General features: G+C 50.7%; 1 long non-coding RNA gene across 1 annotated transcript; it reads right to left on the bottom strand.

Annotated features, from left to right (window-relative positions):
- Positions 1-13,418: 13,418 nt before the first annotated feature.
- Positions 13,419-18,899, bottom strand: LOC123787487 (uncharacterized). Its single transcript, XR_006778245.2, has 2 exons — positions 18,720-18,899; positions 13,419-16,995 (listed from the first exon to the last, which is right to left on the bottom strand). It is a non-coding gene; the product is annotated as an uncharacterized LOC123787487 (long non-coding RNA).
- Positions 18,900-21,517: the final 2,618 nt, after the last annotated feature.

Here is a 21,517-nt window from a genome sequence, read left to right as displayed (position 1 = left end):
AGAAGCAAAAAAGTTTGGATATTGACAAGGCATTGCTTTTATTTAATTAGTAATCGAGACCCAGATGTCCAGGAAAAGAACCCCGATTACACCAGCAGTATCGACAGCACCAAGAGAGGCAGGATGCTCTCTGTCTCCTGAATGCGACTGATCCTTTAACATTCCTTTGGGAAAAACAAACTTTGTCTCCCTCGTCTGCTTACAAAAATATATTTTCAGAAGCAGCTGACTATACATGGGGCGTAAAAGTGAACCATTTACTAAAAACTGTGAACGTGTACTGCTCCTGAAAGCTTTCTGCAAGTGGAGGTGTGCTGGTGATTGAATTAGTTCTAGGATTGCAGTTTTCAGGAGTGGGAGAGGGGCAGGGGCGAGGGAGAATCTCAAGCAGACTCCCCCTCAGTGCCAAGCCCAGTGCAGGGATAGATCTCACAACCCCGAGATCAAGACCTGAGCTGAAAGCAAGAGCCTGCTGCTTAATCGACCGAGGTGCCCCGGAAGTCTTACTCTTACTGCCCCCTTCCTTCCACATTTCTAGGGCTTTCCCACCCAAGTCAAGCCTTTCCCGTCAGCGTCAGGCTGGAACACTCCCTTCCCCCCCAGTGGCTACCTGGGTGCGCGCCGCTGGCTTCTCGCGGCCCCTGCTGGCGCACGAAGGGTGACGCCGTGCCCTCCTGGCCCGCAGCGAGCACGGCCAGGGAAATTAGTTTGCCAGAGAGGACAGGAGCCCGAGAGCACAGGAAGTGATAGTAATCTCTGCATGGGCTTCTGAGAGTTCAAAGTCCTTTAGGAACTCTGAATCACACACACACACACACACACACACACACACACACACACACACACTCTCTCTCTCACTCCACGATTAACCCCTGAGGGCAAGGGCAGCTGAGGCAGAACGGGCATCTGGTCGAGAAGAGGGCGAGCAGCAGACTCCGGGCAGACTGGGGTTTTACCAGGGTCCTCCTTGTTCCTTGAAAAAAATAAGTGTTTAAAAACTTGCACAAAAATACCATTTATTACCGACAAGCCATCTTTTTTTCTCCCTCTTCCCCTCCCTGTGGTAGGTTTCTGCAAAGACCAGACCTGAACAATTCCATGATCATAAAAATTTCCTCCAGTTAATGAGAAACTCAGCTCTGTCTTTGCTGGGTTCTCGCAGGCGCCGTCACGGAAGGAAGGCTCTGCCTCCATGTGCGTAAACACCGGGACCCACTGAGGAACAGCTCCCGGGAACGCCGAGGCCGTTACGCAGACAGCGCTGTGGCAAAGGGGACTAAGACAGAGGCAGCGTCCTGGCCGTCTATTTATAGGCACCCACATGAAGAAGAGGTTGAGGAAACCTTTTTTGGTCAACTCGCCAAAGCTTCCAGTTACATCTAGTTACGATGGGGCGTTTAACTCCATTACATTCTGGAAAAACAATTCAGCTGACCACAGACCACCAAATAGCTTTTTGGACTCCACTGGAGAGAATGTCCTCTTTCAGAATGGTGGAGAAATCCAATCAGACAGAGGCCGCAACTCATCTGATCCTCAGCAGGAAGAAATCGTGGGAGATTTAAAGATAAATCGCTGGTTGGGAGACAGTTCAGAGCAATCAGTCATCACACACCCAGATGCAATATGCACAGGGAAGGCAAAAGTGAAATGAAAAGCAAGGAAAAAGGACTTTAGAAAACCAAGCATATGTTCTGTTGAGCATGGTGGGTTAACGAGATGTGTGTATCTTTCTTTGACACAAATCTCTGCAGAAGAATTTTAAAAGTTGTTTTCATCACAAAGAGCAAGGGAGAGAAGACAGCAGTAGCTGAGATACTTGGAGGGGTGCATGGCAGGCGGCGAACAGATGGGGACGTGGTGGAGGAAAGTCTCTGTAGACGGCCACATTGATGGGAAGGGAGCCAGCTCATCTCAAGGATCCCCAGGAAGGGTCCCCTCCAGCGTGCTGGGCAGCAGGTGAGGACCTTGCTTCCCCATCTTGCAGGAGACTGAGGCTTATTCGATGGAAAAAATGAGCAGGAGACGCCCTAGACGTGGTGAACAAAGGCTGGCCTGGGCAGTGGGCTCCAGGCGGGAGTTACTGGAAAAGGCCCTTTGCTATGGGAACCTCACCGGCTCCCAGCCGGTCAGAAACCTGGTATGGGTCACCCTCCCCTCTGCCTTCCCCCTTGCCCCCGGCACAGGGAAAGAGCAAAGCTCACCAAGACGACAATAAGAGAGAGCCGATCAACTAAGAGTATGAACAATTTTACTGAAAAATGTGGAGTCACCAGCCGACGCCGAAGAAACAGCGAAGCAGGGGTGGGGTGGGGTGGGGGATGCCCGCGGGGGACCAGAATTTAGATGCCTGTATCGAGGTATGCCCTGTGTTAGACAGAAGAGCAGCGGTATCCAACTGAACATTAAAATTACCTCCCTCGTAAAGTCATGATCAAATGAGATCATAGAGACGGGGTCTTGGTTATACAGCAACAAGCTTAAGAAGGTGCCGTAGCACAGGAAAAATAAGAATATGAGCGTTTTCAAATACATTACATGAAAGCAAAAATAAAGGCAAATCCCAACCCCTAAAGAGGAAAGCTGAAGAACAGAGGAATTTAACGTTTGAGCTTTTATTATCATTATCATTATTTATTTAAGAGAGAGAGAGAGCAGAGTGAGAGAGCAGGAGCAGGGGGAGGTGCAGAGGGAGAGCGAGGGGGAGAAGCAGACTCCCTGCTGAGCAGGCAGCCCGACGTGGGTCTCCATCCCAGGACCCTGAGACCAGGACCTGAGCCACCCAGGCATCCCAAGTTTATTATTTTTGCTGAAGAAAACTTCCGTGAACACTCGGCCGGTGAGATGCACAGAGGAAAGTCAGTCATCACGTATCACCTCGGAAGGGACACTCTTCCTCGGGGAGTCTGGTGTGACGTACTCTGGGCCGCTCGAGGCGAGAGCAGGCATCACAAGGGGACGCGAGCCATCATGTGGACAGTCCCAGAGAACAGAGAAAACCTCTCGAGGATCTTCAACAGAAAGAGTATGGCTATCTTTTAAAAAAAGGAATGACCTAATACCTAATTACAGACTGCTCCCCTTAGAGTCAATATCTGGGAAGATATTGGAACAAATCCTTGAATGATCAATTGGCCATCGGCCGGGAGGGCAGAAGACACCAGGAAGGGGCAAGCACACATTTCTGAGAGGGAAGCCTAATTGTCGTGAGTCAAGGCCTTGCTCCCAGGGAAGGCTGCAAAGGGATGGGGCCTGCGAGTCAAGCACTGTGGTTACCGGGGATTTGCTAATATAGAAAGAGCTACCGTAGAGAATGATGATACATCCCTTAGTTAGTAAAAATAGCATATTTAGACACAATACCCAGGTAGGCCAAGCTTTCTCAATGTGCAAGATAAATGACACACATATATGAAAGATAGGAACTTGAAGGAGCCAAACCCCAGCTGGGCTGCCCCTGGACAGCCAGAACGAGGAGGGCCGCAGGGCCTGAGAGGTCTCCAGAGTCCAGACATGAGGCTCTTTGTTTTCTACCTGAGTCCAGAGGGGCCTACAAATCCAGAGGCAACCATCGATTGGCCCGGTGATGGAGAGCAGCCAAGGCTAGTTGCGAGGCGAATGTTCCAAGAGGAGTCGTCCCTGCGGCTTTGTGACTACTCCTTTTAACCACAGTGGAAGAACGGCTGACATTAAGTGAAATTTTTACCCACCAAATAATGTTCTAAGCCCTGTAATCTTTTAATGCACGTAATCCGGGTAACAACCCTCTGAAAGCGGGGCTCTTAGTATCCCCGATTTACAAATGGGGCGTCTGGGGCCTCGAGCAGTAAAGTGAGTTGTCCAAGAACACAGAGCTGGTGAGTCGCCAACAGGGAACACCACTAGCCGAAAGTCAAGAACACAGAGGAAATTGCGGTCCTTTAATGTGTCTGACACTCATCACATCAACCGTAATGTCCAACTCGATGTAATGACGTGTCACGTTTTGTGCTAGATCCAATAGTATAGTTGCTCTTACTTCTAGTGTAAAAAGGCAACAGTTTTCAAAGAAAATTAAAAGGCATTTTTATAGGAGAAAGACACAAAAATGAAGGACACCCAAACCTTTGGCTTGCCCCGCTCATGGGGACATCCAGCCAGCTTCAGTCTCAGCAGGACGAGTGACCGTCCCAGAGTGGGGTTTGTGCCATTGGCGTGGTGTCTGCACGCGAGGCTTTTACCATCTGGACTTGTTTCTGCAGCTCTTATGTAATCTCTGGCGTCCAGGAATGACGGGTCTGGTGCCGGCTGCTGGCCGCAGAAAGCGCAGGGGCGGACTGGAGCCCAGAGAAGCACCGGGTCTGCTTGGGCCTCGAGCACCTCACCGTCTCTCCCTCGCGGTGGCTCCCGGTGTATGTGTGTGTGGTGCGTGGTACCGCGTGCGGGGACGTGCAGTGAGGATGGGAAGCCAGCGGGGTAGATGACCCCCACCACCCAGGGCCTCAAGTGCACAAGCAGTGCTTTCAACATGCTTTCAGGTGGAGCCCCGTGGGTGTCCCCCAGGCTGGGAAGGGAGCGATGAATGAACACGACACCTGCCGGTGGTACTCTGGGGCCCGTGGCAGGAGACCACACCTGGACAAGGTTGTGCTCCTTTGTGTTTGTTGCATTTTTCAAGAAACTAGGTGTGAAACAAAGACAGCTCTCACCTTGATCAATGCTGTGCCTGTACGAGGCTCCAGTCCCAGAGGGAAGCTTCTGGAACGTGCAGAGCAGCTAGAGCTAGAAGACAGAGTCCTGCTGTTAAATCCCGCCATGCCGGGGCTGCCCGCGGCCGGACTGCTATGCCCGGGACGGAGAGGCAGTGGGGTGTGTGGGCCCATTAGCGCAGCACAGGCCACATGTGACATGCGTACCAGGGATGTCAAATCACTAGTATTGTCTTTTGAATATAATATGTGTGCTTTTTTTTTTTTAAGATTTTATTTATTTATTCAATAGAGATAGAGACAGCCAGTGAGAGAGGGAACACAAGCAGGGGGAGTGGGAGAGGAAGAAGCAGGCTCATAGCGGAAGAGCCTGATGTGGGGCTCGATCCCATAACGCCGGGATCACGCCCTGAGCCGAAGGCAGACGCTTAACCGTTGTGCCACCCAGGCGCCCCAATATGTGTGCTTTTTTATCAGACCTGATAATAAACTAAAATTTGGCAACAACATAAGGAAAGTGCTGATAATACCAGCTACCAATTCCCGAGCATCTCAGGTTCCAGGCACTGGGCGTTGTTGGAAGTACTTCTAACCACGTAGGACAAGGAGTGTTGCACTCACTTTACAGTGGAAGCAGCTGGACACGGTCAGCAGGTTGCCCGGATCACACAGCATCTAAGTCACAGAGCTGGAGTGAAATGCGAATCCCTCTAATTCCCAAAACCCACACACATTGTGATAGACCCACTGCAGACGAACTCGAACAGGATTTGCTAAGCTCTGAAAAATGGGAATATAGAGAAACAGCAATTTTTGACAAAGTCCAAGAAAATGATATAAGATAGTACAGGAGATTTCTAATATAGGACTCAGCACATGTCTCCCTATTACTCCCAGTAAGTACAGCAAAATCTCTGGACATTATATGTGAAACAAACACAAAAAGACTCCAAAAGGCAAAGAGAAAAGCCAGACCAGCTAGATGTGGTAGTGAGTTTATTTATCTTGAACTGGATCCTGGAGAAGCCAGCAACCCAGGAACGTCAATGGGCACAGATGAGAGCCTGCTCTCTCTGACCAAAGGGACAGCCTAGCAGGACAGTGGACTCTGACATGGTAACTGCCCTGCACCATCCAAACTCCATGGAGAAACCCACGGCCTCACTTCCACCCCCACCAGCAAGGCTGGACCAGAGTGTTCACCACCATCTAATGGGAAGAAGGCCTGATGACATCACCACAGCAAGGTGGTCAGAGGAGGCCCAGCCAGAGATGGGGCCCACCCTTGCACCCCTCCTTGGGGAAGCTCGTCCTTCACCTGCACTGGACAGTGACAAGACTCTTACTGCTAAGTCAGTTTGTGAAATAGTAAGTGGCCAACAGGGAGACTACGAGTCTAACTGTGGTATCAAAGACAGAAATCGCAAAGGAGACCCAGAGTCCCATAACATAAGAGTCAAAATATCCAGGTTATAATAAAAAATTTCTCATGATAACCAAGAACCAGAAAAATCTCTGTTTGAATGAGAAAAGACACCCAACAGATGCCAACACCACGATGACAGAGATGTTAGAATTATCTGGCAAGGATTTTTAAAGCAGCCATCAAAAAAAAAAAAAAAAGAACACAACAAAAAATCCGTTTCAATGAATAATCACAAACACACTCGGGACAAATGAGGAAAAAGAAACTCTCAGCAAAGAACGAGAGGATACAAAGAGCCACATCAGAATTTTGGAACTGAAATACGTGATCATGAAGATGGGAGAATTGGTGGGGGCCTCGACATCAGAATGGAGAGAACAGAGAAAGAACCGGTGAACTGAAGGTGGGACAACAGATGTTACCCAGTCTGAGGAGCAGAGAGAAAGCAGACTGGGAAGAAGAGCCAGACCAGAACCTCAGGGACCTGGGGCCAGGGCAAAAACATCACCGTCCTGTCATCAGGGTCCCAGAGGGAGAGGGGAAGGGAGGCTGAAAAAATATTCAAAGAAATATGGGTGAAAATTTCCCAAATTTAGGAAAAGATCTAAATCTACAAACTCAAGAAGCAGAGTGACCCCCGAAGCAGACCTGAAGACCACGAGCCAAGATGCATCATCATCAAACCACCCCCCGCCCCCCGCAAGGGCGTTCGTACTGCTATTTGGTGATAACATTTCACTGTTCGTATCAAAGAATGAAATCATGGTGTAAGTACTTTCCATTTAAGATAGAAAGATTTTCTACGACATCTGAAAACGTTTTAACTAAACGTAACACCTAGTAACCACATAAAAATATAAATATTATAAAAACAAATCAGTTTATTTTTAAAGAACAACATGCAAGAGTTCCAAATAGACCATCACTGTGCTTTTTGTCTGCTTTTGTTACTGTCACATGGTGTTAATTGCCCATCTCTGTTTTTGTATGTGTGATGAGCCAAAACCAAACAGGATATGGTATCTCATTTAAAAACGTATTTGTCAACAAAACATGCTTTTATCAAATAACCATTCTGCAATAAGTTAACTGGGGAATAGCACTGTTTCAGTGGGGATAGTTGAAGTGTGTCTTTAGACATTATAAAAACGATGATCGTTTGGGTTAAAGATGAATGCTAAAGTGTACTCTTTAATGGCATACTAATCAAAATCACTTTTAAATTTAAAATCGCTTCCGCATCATGCACCATACAGCGATGATTGTATGATTACAACAACTGTCCCAGGATTCTTGAGATTAGACGTTACCGTACAAGAGGTTCGCCAGGCCGATCGAGGTTGGCAGGTTGCACGCGTCCTGTTTAACGCGGCAGGGTCCCTCACTTGTCCCCAGCCACACACGCACCTTGGCGTCTCCATGTCCCCGCTGGGCTGGAGCTCTCACTCTAAGAGGAAAGCTCACTAAGTCAACTGAGGTGCTCACTGTGGGTTTCGAGGCAGTTCCTTTCCAGCCTCGTGTCCACACCAACCTGAGAACACAGTGCGTTCATCTTGGCTCTGGTGACAACAAGCTCCGAGATCGGGAAGGAGGAGGTGACGACGGGAGAGGGGGAGCTTCTGTGACGGTGCCAGCTCATCTGAAGACGTGAAAGCCGCAGTGTGGAGCAGCAGGAATCCATGAGGGCAAAACCTACGCGTTTGCTCGGGGCTGATGGGGCTCGCTTCAGGCTCGGGCGGCTGTGAGTGTTTGGGTAGAGGGACTGTCCGCGTGGCAGTGGCATGCACGCACGCGGGCTGAGGATGAACGCACGCACAGGCAGGCCAGGCGTTTTCTCACTTTATGCACATCGATGGCATCAGGCTCCCGTCCACACGACAAGCCGCAGAGCAGAGTAGATCGCCAGCCCTCCGCTTGCTCCTGGGGGAGCTGTCTTCCCTGTCTGTGCCCCCTTTCTTCACCCTCGAGTAGGGCTAGCGCAGCCTTGCTAGGAGCAGCCAGTAAGTCGGTGTCCACGGAGACCTGAGCAGCGCGGCTGCCACACGGCGGAAGCGAGGGCAACAAGGCAGACCCAGACACAGTCGTCTCTGGGAGCGTTGGGGGGGATAGGGGGTCTGCGTCCGCCCCGTGTGGCCTTCCCTGGAGTTCTTCGTGGGTTTAGTGTTCCCAGGACTCTAACCTTGGGCTTCCTGGTTCCCCTGCTCACCAGTCACCTTTATTCTTCCACGTACTGAGGAAGTCATGGAAAACCCAGAATGTATCCAGAGGAGGAGAAACTCCAAGCAGGGGCTGCAGGAGGAGACAGCTGTCACTTGGCCAAGAGTGTCATTCATAGGCTTCTGTGAGACACGCGTGTGGCCCCGTGTCCCTGGTGGGAGCCTGCAGAGACAAACTGCCCCGGGAGCCCAGGCCCTGCCGGCAGTGGGGCTCCCCCCGAGCATCCACCTGCAGGGCCAGCAGGGAACCCCGGTCCCGCCGCTGCCCTCCTGGCCAGCCCCGGGCAGATGGCAGAAGGATAGACGGCTTCCGCCCTCATCCACCTCGGCATGTTCTAGAAAGGTCCTCCGCCTCTGCTCCAGATAAAACAAGCCTCCTCGCTGTTTTCTAGCTGCCCTCCCGGCTAAACCCCAGTAGAAACACAGGGAACACGACGAGCCGTTCTTCTCTGTCTGCTCAAGGCATTGTCCGGATTTTCAACTCCTCTAGTCTTTGAATGTCCTCATAAATTTTGTTCACCATCAGAATTTCCAATTACGAAAAGGTTAATGCTAAAAGCAGGGTCGGGTGGGGACAGGGTGGGGACCACCCTCTCCAGAAATGCTGTGTTCAAAGGAACGTTTCCCACTGGTTCTGCCAAAATTCCCTCCAATGCCGTGGCCTCTCCCCATTACTTGGAGTGGTTCCGGAACCGAAATGGGGTTTCCACGGTTTCCTTCCCACCCCTGTCCCCTGGGGAAGGGGCGGGGGCATCTCCACAAGCTTCCAGGGAGCTCTGAGCTGCTCGTTTGCATTGCTAAGCTCTCCACTGAGACGCAAAGTCTTCTTATTAACTTTGAAAACATACGCGACTTAAATTTTTGAAAAATAGCCAAGTAATCCAAGGTGAAAGAAAAACCATCATCCCGCCAATGGCTAAGATTAGGCTGTGTCTCCTCCAGGCAGGACAGTCCAGAAAGCAGCCCCCTGCTCTGGGTCTTCGCCTCTATTTACATTTATAATTGCACGCGGTCAGAGACCCAGGCTTAGAGAGACTGCTGATCCATTTGAGAAGCCATGGAAATGGTGAAGACACATTTATTTGCTTGCTCAGGGGAAATGAATTCTAAAGAGCACTTTTGTTTGTTTTTGCTATTTTAAGGTACATAATTCCCGATGATGTGGGGCTCGCCTCCGTGTCAACACTGCAAGTGACTCGTGAGTCACACAGATGAAGAGGCCGAAGCCCGGAGAACCCGTCTCGCCTGAGGCCCCAGGCGTGAGAGCCCAGGCCTGCCGGGGCCCCGCTCTCTGGGCTGTCCGGCCTCGTGGGCCATCCTTGGTGCTGGCTTATTTCCATGCTGTGCAGCGGCTTATTACCTGGCGTTCTGCCAGCTCAAGCTCAAGTGCTGCCCTTTTATCTAGAGATACGCAGCATACTCAGGCACAGGACTAGGACCTGGGTGCAGCACAGCCCCGCACGACTGGGTTTCGCTCTGTGGGCGTTGACCCATAGATGTGACTGCTTCCTGAGCCGGAGCCGCTTCTCTTTTTACATATTATTTATCAGGACATAGGAACATTTACTTTCTTTAAAAAAAAATTTTAAAAATATTCATAATCCTACAAATACAGGAGAATTTTTTGCTGTTTTGTCTTTTATCTTGCAATCCTTTTGCAGATGCCTTTGTGATGTTCTTACCACGATAAGTTGGAGAAACCCCTGTCAAAGCCGCCTGCATCCGTCTCCGAGGGCTGCCATAATAAAGTGCCAGAAACCGGGGGCTTTCAGCAGAAATCTGGCCTCTACTAGTTGTGAAGACAGGAGGCTTAGATGAAGGCGTCAGCAGGGCTGGCTCTGTGGAAGGATCTGTTCCTGGCCTCTTCCAGCTTCGGGGAATGCTTGGCAATCTTCGGGCACCCTTGCTTATAGACACGTCACTCCAGTCTCTGCCTCTGTCTCCCTGTATGTGTGTGTGTGCATGTGTGTATGCGTGTGTGTGTCTGTATGTGTGTACAATTTTCTCTCTTCTTATAAGGACACCTGCCCCGGCATGGCCTCATCTTACCTTGATTACATCTGTAAGGACCCTGTCTCCACTCAGCCACCCACAGAGGCACCATGGGAAGGACACAGACATCACTTGTTGGGGGCTCAGTTGGCCTGACAATACTGTCTATGGAGCTCCTTATCCAAAGATGGTGAGCTGGAAGCATTTATTAGCAGCCAGTAGGAGACCTCCAAAAGATCACCCGAACTTCCCAATGTAAAGAGGTCTGGGCCCCTCCCTCATTTATTATATAAACAAGAGAGATAAGGCAAAGAGAATATGCCAAGGGTCTGAGGGCATGGTCAGAGCCTAGAACAGCAGAGGAAAAAATTTAATCGATTGAAATACAATGGGTGGCAGACTTGTAACAGTGTTTTCCCTAAGGGCTGTCTTCTGGGAAACATGGGAGCACTCTTGAAGTTCTTCCCTTCCAGATGAGTCCCGCCATCCACTACCTGGCAGAGGCTGCGGCCCCCAGTTCTTCCCAGCAGCCAGCCAGCGACTTTGTAAGACCAGTGATCACTGGCAGGGGTGCAAATGTGGTCGGGAGGGAGTGCATTTCTTCAGGAGGCAGAGGGAGAGCAAGGCTGAGTGAGCCCACCCAGACCCAATCCCTGCTGTGGGCACTGAGCTGGGGAAGAAGCCAGGTCCTGGCCTGAAGACCCACATCGGCCTCTTCAGTGCCCAGAATGGTGCCTGAATACAAGGGATGGGTGCACAAAAGATGACCTCAGACAGGAAGTAGCGATGGGTCTTACCCGCCTCAGCTCTCTGGCAGCTCGGTTCTTGTAATTCTTACGTAAAATACAACAGCCAGAACACACTGCCTCAGCCCGGTCTCCCAGGGTAACAGGTGTCACGGCCTCTCCACCCCACCCCGGAGCAGCTCCCCCCACTGGAGGCACTTCTTTGAATGGAATATGCACTGAGCATGTGTTGATTGGGGCCACCCAACATCATACTGCTGCGGACAACTGCCCCGATCCCATTTGGGGAATTCGTTCTTCCTGCCCTGTTCTGATAGAATTGATACTCCCCAAGCTTCAGGGAGACCCGGGATCCAAGTTGGCCATCTGAGCACTTCATTCCCCAACCTGAGATGGGCCCTCCATGAGGATAGACACAAAATTGAGACAAGCCAGGGATGGTCAGGAGACTCAGTCCCAGGATTCCCATAAGAGCTATTCAGTGAGCAGATAAATAATGACTATGAGGATGACAGTAACAATGACAGCTGAAGTATTGAGTGTTTTGTATCCCAGACACCGTCCCCAACAACTCCTGTACCCCAGCTCATTAATTCTGAAGCCAGCCCCATGAGGTAGGCAAATGTCCTTGGGGACAGTGGTGGGGACAGTGACAGATTGCAGAGCATTGCTCTGAAACTTTGTCCCATGCGCTGCAGTTTTGTGGTTGGAAGTGCAGATCCTATAGTTTGTCTTCTTGGGCAGCTCATTCTGAGTTGTATGCGACAAAATGTTCTTTTTACCATAAATAGTTCAAAGAACCAATTTGTGGTAATGTGACTTTCACGTAATAGAGATATTTTTCTCCCTCAGTTTTTACAATTAGTGTCCAAATTGCTAAAAGTTACAGCATATTTCACATTCATGAAATTTGAAAGCAAGGGATCTCTGCTACCTGACATCTAAAATGTTCATAATTATGGTATCCACCTACCCATCTGTATCCGTTGAACAATGTCAATATCATGGTCCCACAGTGCCACAAATGATGTTTCCTAATTTAGGAGAATTTAAAAAGGGTTGTCAGAGTGATAGCATAATTTTTATAACTGTGGGTGGAGATAAGAAGTCAGCAGGGTAAAGTGCAAGAAATAAAGGAGGCTGTCATTTAAGGTACATAACTCAGGATGACTGTTCATACCTAAGGGTGACTGTGAACATCAGGAAGACTGTTCACACCTCAGGAAGACTGTTCACACCTCAGGAAGACTGTTCACACCTCAGGAAGACTGTTCACACCTCAGGAAGACTGTTCATACCAGGAAGACTGTTCACACCTCAGGAAGACTTTTCACAGCTCAGGATGACTGTCCATACCTCAGGAAGACTGTTCACACCTCAAGATGACTGTTCACAGCTCAGGATGACTGTTCACACCAGGAAGACTGTTCACACCTCAGGAAGACTGTTCACAGCTCAGGATGCCTGTTCATACCTCAGGATGACTTGAAGCAAATTGTTTTGAAAACTAGAAATACTTTCTCATTCTAACAATAAAAGTTGCTGTCGAAACTTATAAAAAAGGAAAAAAATCCTAAATTGCCAGAGTCCCAGACCCAATTATTTTGATAATTATCAGACAAATAACATGGAAATATCTTGAATGCGGTGATTCTGAGTTCTTTGTGGGTAGGAATTGTGTGTGTTTAACAGCTTCATTGACATATAATTCACATTCTGTTGATTTCTCCCACTGAAAGTATACAATTTGGTGTTTTTTAATATATTTACAGGATTGTGCAAACAACACCGCTACTCACTTTAAGACATTTTTGTCCCTTCTAAAAGAAACCGTGTTCCCATTCTCACCATGCTCCATTGCCTCACCCCAGCCCAGCCCCCACTCACCTATTCTCTCTCTCTGTGGACTTGCCCATTCTGGGCCTTTCATGTAAATGTAATCCTACAACATGTGGTCACTGGGCACAACGTTTGCAAGGCTCACCGTGGCGTTCCCTCATCATACCTCATTCCTTTCTATTGTCACATAATAGTCCATCGTGTAGATACAACACCGTTTATTTACCCATTCATCCATTGACAGACATTTGGGTTGTTTCCACTTTTTGGCTGTTATGACTAATGCCACTGTGAGCATTTGTGTGCAAGTCCTCGTGGGGACATATGTTTCCGTTTCTCTTGGATATACACCTAGCAATAAAGAACTATAATTAGTGAGAAAAACTTCATCTAGACAGTCATGCAAACTTGTATGTTACAATAAGCAACATTTCATTCTTCATATAATTTTCATTTCTTTATTGGAGAAGTGGGAAAAAATAAATAGGTATTTAAGTATTGAATAAAGATCTCAAGGAACATATGTTCTCCTTTATTTGAAACAGCACAAAGGGATTCCTCTCTGCTTTCAAACAAATGCATACATTTACAGAGATGCTATTAAGTGATTTTTAATTTGTCTGACATTGTCAAGAAATTTTCTAAGAATACATTTTCCAGATAATTGAAGTCTCTACCTTTTACAACTTTGTGATTTTTTCATAAAAATAAACAGATGCCTCTATTCTAGAGGCTCATTGCCTCTAATGATTTCTGATGATTTATTGTTATGATCACCATGCCTGTTTGTCACATTCTAGCCACACATTCGTATCACTAGAACTACCTAGACTTATTTTAGGTTCTGTCCAATTTAGGGATGCCTCCTATCTCTACATCAGACCTTATTTGGATTATTTTCACTTTGTTGACTCTTTCAGGATTTCCAGGGACTGGGTCTTGCCAAGGGGTCTCACACGCCCTGTATTGTCAGCCAAACTCCTTCATTACTGAAACTTCTGCCAGCCTTCTGCACAGAGGTAGGAATCTTCAATGGTCCAAAAGGTCCTGGGCTCCATAGTACACTGGCCCCACACTCTCAGGTGATGACAGATGACAGGTGGGTTGGCCATGCAACCAAGTGCCTTTTTAACTTCTTCCCAAAGCAGAAAAGGTTTTGTTTTGTTTCTCTGTTTGCATGATTTGGAAGTCAGATGGGCCAACCTATCCTCACAGGCCTATGGAGGCATGCCCTACGTCCCTTTGGGCTGTAAAGGGAACCCAAACGGAGCCAGCGAAATGGTAAAGGGGGCCAAATGGCCCCCTCTGGTGCAGCTCTAGTGGGCACCTGGTACATTGAAGACCTTCTGAGGGGGTATCTGGGAGTCTAGCAGTTGGCTCCAGGCCAACCAACACCTATTGTTCCGCAGGCTGACTTCCACCTGGTGCTTCCTTGCCCTCACCCGAGGGTGACGGGGATGTTTCCTCCCACACTGGCTGACCTCTGGTCGGCTGAACACAGCTCAGAAGCAGGAGACCAGTGAAGCTGGGTGGGTCTTCAGAGGAAGAGCTGGGAGCAGGCAGGAAGGAGGAAAAAGGGGATGGGAAAAGGGTGGGTGTACTGGATCATATGGTATGCCCCAAATCCACTCCATCCAGACCCTCAGCATGTGCAAATAGCATCTTTGCAGATGTAATCAGTTACGATGAAGTCATGCTGGAGGAGGGTGGGCCCTCCTCCAATGTTTGGTGTCCTTGAGAGGAGGGAAATTTGGACAGAGAAGAGAACGCTGTGTGAAGAGGGAGGCAGAGACTGGAGTAAAGCAGCCGCAAGCCAAGGAAAGCCAAGGGTATGCCAAGAGCCACCAGGGGCTGAGAGCAGGGGAGGGTCCTCCCCCAGAGCCTTCAGAGGGAGTGAGACCCCACAGACAACTTGATTTTAGCCTTCTAGCTCCGGAACGGAGGGAGGATACATTCCCCTCGTGTTCAGCCACGCAGTTGGTGGTACCTGTCACAGCAGCCCCTGGGGAACTCCTATGAAGGAGAAACAGCAATTTCCAGCCCCCAAGCCCTGGGGGCGACAGAACCAGGGCCGACCTCGGTGCTCATCTGCCCCTCGCCTGTCTTCCAGGAACAGGCGCCGCGAAGTGGGAATACCCTCCAGCGGAGCAAATGTCCTTAATCTTTGTCACAGGAGTGCCAACGAGAAGGAACTCTCATTCCCTTACGGGGCCGACTGTTGCAGGCACCGTTTTGGATTTCTCTTTCTCCCCTCCTAACAGGGACGTGACACGGTTTGCCCGCAGTGAAGGGCTAGGCTGGCAAAGCTGTTGAATTATTTTATTGCTTGCGGTGCTTCGTGTCCCTCCGTTGCTGCCAGGGCCTCAGTGCCGTCTTCACCTGCCTCGGGCAGCTCCCTGCACTCCTCTGAATTTTCCATTTCTGATGCACGGTGAGCTGCAAAACCACGTAGCCAGGCTTGCATGAGCTGTCTGAGAGAGTGAGTGCGTTGTGAGTGACGGCCCAGGGGCTCTGTTATCAGCAAGCCACCAGATTTCGTGCATGACCGTGGTAATATTTGATTTGACTGCTCACAGACTTCTGAAACACTGCGTCCTGATTCAGGATCGCGGCCCTGCCGAGTGCGGGTGCCCAGCGCGTGGCCCCTGGTTCGGATAGCTGTCCCCCGCCTGGGGCTGTCAGCGCAGACTCCGGCTCCAGGGCTGTGGCCTGCGGTGCTCGAAACTGCAGGACCCGCCTTCCTCGGCTTCTGCCTTCCTCGGCTTCTGCCGCCCACGGCCCGGGCACTGCTCAGTGCCCCTTGGAGGTAACGGTCCTTTTCTGCAGTCAGGGTACCCCACCTCCAGATCTCTCGTGGGGTTTGCCTGAAATTCCATCGTTCCCTGTGAGTCAGTGTTTCCAATGGTCCTGCATTTCTGGAACCCAGTGCTGAAGTGAACGCTGAGGCTGTGTCAAACTTTCCCGGGAGGCGGGTCCCAGGTTCTAGCCCAGGACATGCCAACGCCGCCCGGGCGAGGGGGCAAAGCCTAGGTTTTAGTGAGTGGCCTCTGACGTGGCTCGTGCCGCCGTCCAGGTCCGCTGTCTCTTTTCTGACCCTGGGTCTCGGCCCTCATCCGTTCCTCACCTCAAGAGGGTGGGAGGCCAACCCATCACCTGCTGTGACAAATCAGCGAGGAACCCCCCCACCCTCTGAGCCCTTAAGAGGACAGTGGGCAGCCCGGTGCAGGGGTGAGTCACTCCGGGGCTCATCATGATAAAACACATGCAGCGTAAACGCTACCACGGAAGCCGTTTTCGGTGTCTAGCTCAGGGACAGTAAGCGCATCCGTGTTGTCGTGCAGTTGTCCCGCCCCTGCTCTCCAGAACATTCCACCTTGTAAACCGGAAACTCGGTCCACGTTCGCACTAACTCCCTGTCCCCCTACCCCAGCCCTACTTTCTGTCTCTATGAATCCGACGACTCTCCTTTTTAAGGCTGAGTAACACTCCACCGTTCGGTTGCTTCTTCGACACGAGGGTTTGCACACACCGGGGCGTGGGTGGCTGCTGTCCCCCACGGAAGCATGGGCCGGGCACGGCCTCATCTCCTGAGCAGGCCCTCCTCGTCCGTCCTCCTCTCCCCCGGGAAGGAGGTGCCAGGCTCTGGCCACTGAGTGGGGAGAAGGACTCTCGGCTGTCTTCACTTCTCCCTATTCCTCGTGGTGGTCATGACAGGTCTCAGCGTCGCTGTTTGACAAAAGAGGACATACACTGGAAATGTCCAGGGATGTCCCCCGAATGAAACAGGTGGTCAGTGTCTGTCTGAGTGCGGTGAGCAGACCCAGCTGTTTGTCCTTCCCCCGACTTTGTGCTCCAGGTACCTGGACGCGGCTGGCCCAGGGGACAGGTTTGAGACGTCTGTGCATGGGGCATGGGGACCCCAGAGGGAAGCACGAACCCTGCTCGGCTGGGTCACCTGCCCAGGATAATTAGCCCTACTGAGTCCTGGTCTTCTCTTCTCTAATATTAGTAAAACAATAGTATTTGGTCCGTAGGGTCGATTTGACGATTAAAACCAGGTAATCAATGTATGGTGCTCCATGCAATGTCTAGAAATTGTAGAGCCAATATTAATATTATTAGAATCGTAATTTAAGAGGGGGGAAATCTTTAAGTGTGGTTCATCCATATATTTCTGTTTTAGGATGCCATTAAAAAATTGTGTTTACATTCCGTGCTTACAAAATTGTTTAATGCATGAGGAAATGTTTATGCTATGTTAAATTTTTTTAAGTTTCCAAAATTATATATAATGTATGATTTCAATTATGCTTAAAAATAGTAATAAGGGAGGTGCCTGGGTGGCTCAGTCGGTTGAGCATCGACTCTTGGTTTTGGCTCAGGTCATGATCTCAGGGTTGTGGGATCGAGCCCCAGGCCGGGCTCCATGCCCAGTGAGGAGTCTGCTTGGGATTTTCTCTCTCTCACTCTCTCACTCACCCTCTGTCCCTTCCCTCCCACCCCCAAATACACTCTCTTTCTCTCTCTCTAAAGAAAATAAAACAGTAATAACAACCTGGGAGGAAACATGAGAAAATGTGAATAGGTGTCTGGGTAACGAGATGGTGTATAACTATTTTTCTATGTCCTCATACTTCAAAACACTTCCCAGGAAGCAGACAACCAGCTCCGTGATTATAAATACAATATATCAAAAATGTAAGGAAATGCAAGTATACAGTAACCAAGCTGTATTTCTCATCTCCTGGTGGCCGCCAGCCAGAGCTGCACCAGAGGGCCACCTGGGGGTCTGTACATGTCCTGTGTCCCGGCCGCACAGGTGACCAGAGGCCAAGGCTGGGGATGCCTGGGTTCTATCAGAATCTGAAAGTGCCTCCCTAGTGTTATCTGTAGACAAACAGTGTCATTCTTATTTCAAGTCCCAAACAGAGATTAGGCACAGCTCCCAGGCGGCGGTTTGCTGGTTGGGCACGTGTGGACAGGCATTATCAGGACCCAGCTACACGCAAGAGCGTCTGACCGATCCTTCCCCTCGCTGAAGCCTCCTCATCCCGGTCCGCCTGCTGCACAGCTCCTCTTCCCTGCCATCCTGCTCTTTTTTTTTTTTTAAAGATCTTACTAATTTGACAGAGAGAGAGAGACAGCGAGCAAGAGAGGGAACACAGGCAGCGGGAGTGGGAGAGGAAGAAGCAGGCTCCCAGCGGAGGAGCCTGATGTGGGGCTCGATCCCAGGACTCTGGGATCACGCCCTGAGCCAAAGGCAGACGCTTAACCGCTGTGCCACCCAGGCGCCCCAATCCTGCTCTTCCTAAGAAGCAAGGAAAAGGGAGGGAGAGGCTCGGAGGCCTGAAGAGGCTGCCAGTAAATTCTCTGCTTCAGGTTCTTAGGAGGAACAGGAGTCAAAGCGTGCAGGGTCCTCGTGACCAGCCACAGAGAGAACGGCAGTTTCTAAGACACCCTTGCTGCAAACCTCTGCGCCTGTAATGAGCCTTTGTCTGTATCTGTAACCTGAGGCTGCCTCCTGGGAGGGAGGCCGCTGTGACGACCGCACGTGCCTCCGCCTGCCCAGCACCACCGTGCCCCTCCAGCGGGCGTGAATCCTAGCGGTGTTCCTGCTTCTGCCTCCCACCTCCCCCATGTTTCCCTTCTTGACATCCCATTTCCTTTCCTACCCCTAATTCGATTGTACCCTCCTGACTTAGGAAATGGGGCGGAGAGTGTTCTGTTTGGTGACCACTAATCACAGGTCATTTCCACGGCTTTCCTACAAGGACCCCTAAGAGGCTCTCTGCTGGGGGCTGTACGGACTCACCTCTCCCGGCCCACGCTCTGTCCCCCGCAGCGGCTCCAACGTGTCCGGTCACATCCCGACAGCGATGAGGTGGGCCTGCCCGAGGCCTCCTTGTAGGGGGACCCGAGCAGCCTGCCGGGAAGGACAACCTAGTAGACCATTGGGACTGAGCACTGTATTATCTGGTGAGGCCTTATGGCATCTTTCACCTTCTCCCTGTCTCTCTCGTGTTCCACCCCCTCCCACCCCACCAGCAGGCACTGTGCTCCCCCCCAGTAGGGGGTTATCGGGGTATACAGGGTGGCTGGGGCATATCACTCATGGCTAAAGAGGTGGCTCTTTAGCAGATGGCTCATGATATGGGGACTCTCAGCAGGTGGCTCATGATATGGGGACTCTCAGGCCCAGACCATCCCTGCTACGCCCCTGGTGGGAGACCTTAGGGCAGGGCTGCCTTGCCTGGAAACCATGGTATTTTCTTCATCCAACTGGTACCTACTGAACACTTAGTGATTGACTGAGTACAGTGATCCCCGCTGCTCTTTCTGAGCTCTGCTTTCCTCCTACGACAGAGGAACTTCCCAGGGGCTAAGAGCCATCCTACCAGCGCTTGTGAGATCAGTGAGAAGCCGCTTCCTGAGTGTTCACACCCACCAAGTGAGCGGGTCCTCCAAGCTCTCCTTCTCCGTGCCTGCCGTGTCCCTCCGCAGTCCGCGAGCACCTGTCGCAGAGGGCGAGGAGGAAGACAATGCGCGTCTGCATCCTGACGATGGGAAGCCGCCCCGTACCCGTCCTCGATTCCACAGGTGCCGAGCATTTTGCTGAGTCACTCATATCCAGGGACAGCATTTGCTCTGTGTCAACTTGACAGTGATTTGCAGAGGATGTTTAATTCCTTCTGTTGTTGGACTTTTAAAAATAATCTGCACACGAGTAAAGTGTGCCAAATTGGCAGGCTTTTCTTTTTCTACTGAGCCGATGGGGTTTTGCCAGGATTGTTCAGATGCTCCGAATAAATGAGTAGTAGCCACGTTGCCCTGCACACGTCCATCTGGTCCCACATTTACAGACTCTGCTACCCTTCAATCCCCCCGTGGCTCCTCCAGGCACCGTACTCACAAAACACCTGCTGTGACGACCAGACAAACGGCGGGGCGGCCTTTATGTTGCTGTTGGTCCCACCCTTGACCTTACTGGTCGTGACGCTCCCAGGAGGGCAGCGACCACAGGCCTCTGTTCTCTCTGTTAGAGAACAGAGGTCCACCTCTGGTTTTTCAGGGTTAGACCAAGCTATGGTTCTAGAACCCCACACTCAACTGTAAACTTGGGTGTTCAACATCAGACTGTCTTTCAATATAGAAAATAAAACTTGGAGAAAGTAAGATTTCAAACCTCATGTCATCATCCTAATTTTCCAGAAGGTTTGTGTTGAGAAAGCAGGGATATGGAATCAAGAGCCCAGCCACTCTAGGTGAGAGCGCCACCGTGGCTCCAAGGTCAGCCCTGGGACCTGCTGGCAGGAGCTACCTGCAGCTAGCTGGTGCCCGGCCGCGGAAACCCTGTGCAGGAGCCGGCCTTGTGCTCGTGCAGCAGCGAGACCAACCCTGCAGCTCCTGCGGCTTCTGGGACACTCGCTGGCAGATCGCTGTCTTGTGATTTCGTCTTTGTACTTTGTACCTACACCTTGCACACCGTCCCCTCTGAACCATCATCTGACACACAGATAGGATGGGGCAGAGCAGGTGCACCCCTAGGAGCCCCCAGGAGACGGGGGCCTCGCCGTCCCGACAGCCTTGCTGGTGGCAGGTGCAGTGCTTCCCAACATGTCCGGCATCAAAACACAGCAAGCCTAGCTTTGCACTTTTCTTTTTGCAATTTGGTCCTTTGGGTTGTTGGGTTTTTGTTCTTAAGGTGGCAAATGAGGGTTAAATATTGTTTTTAGAGTTCATGTGACCCCCAATATGTTTTCATCCCTAAAAAGTCTGTGGTGGGAGCCCCTAGGTGGCTCAGTCGGTTGAGTGTCTGACTCTTAATTTCAGCTCAGGTCATGATCTTAGGGTCGTGGGATTGAGCCCCAGGTCTGGCTCCATGTGCAGCAGGGAGTCTCCTTCTCCCTCTCCCTCTGCCCCTCCCTCCACTCAATAAATAAATACATTGAAAAAATAAAAATAAAAATAAAAAGACGTGATGACCCCCCACATATGCTCTTTCGTCTTGCATTGCTCTCAGGCCACACTTGCTGCTCCTGCTGTGACCTGGTCGAGTGCTGGGCTCTGACACTCGTCTCTCCTCTTGGGCCGACGCCGGTCCTCATCACACCTCCAAGGAGTCACTGAGCAACACTCTGCTTTCAGTAAAAGACCAAGCTTAACGGAGCATTTCCTACTTCCTTCTTCTGCCCAAGTGGCCTCACGGGCTGGCGGGCTGCTGGTGCTGTGTGCCTCGGGAAAGGGAAACGGGGAGTGAGGAGATCCTTTCCCACAAAGTGGATGCCATCTCCTGGGAGCCTGTGAAAGTGCATGACGCAGGCACCCCGCAAAACCTGCAGAGCTGTTCCTTCTCCTCCTTCTCAGCGTGTATGGGTGGTTCAGGGCCCCCAATCAGTGTGAAGGGCGGACTGACCCGGGTCCCGGGCCCATGGCACGCTAACGCCGAGGTTTGCCCCTCCTTTGGGGAAGGGAGAAGTCATGAAAGGAGCTGACGTCAGCAGATCTTTGCCGGGACAGGTTATTGTGTTACAAGGAGGCACATTTTAGGGATCCGATTGTATCAAAGTTGCCCACAAGCCCCAGCTCCCTCTGTGGTTGTAACTGAGATTT

Source organism: Ursus americanus, chromosome 19 (genome assembly GCF_024610735.1).
Source record: "Ursus americanus isolate L20-20 chromosome 19, mUrsAme1.1.p, whole genome shotgun sequence".
Lineage (NCBI taxonomy): Eukaryota > Metazoa > Chordata > Mammalia > Carnivora > Ursidae > Ursus > Ursus americanus.
This window is presented reverse-complemented; position numbering and strand designations above follow the sequence as displayed.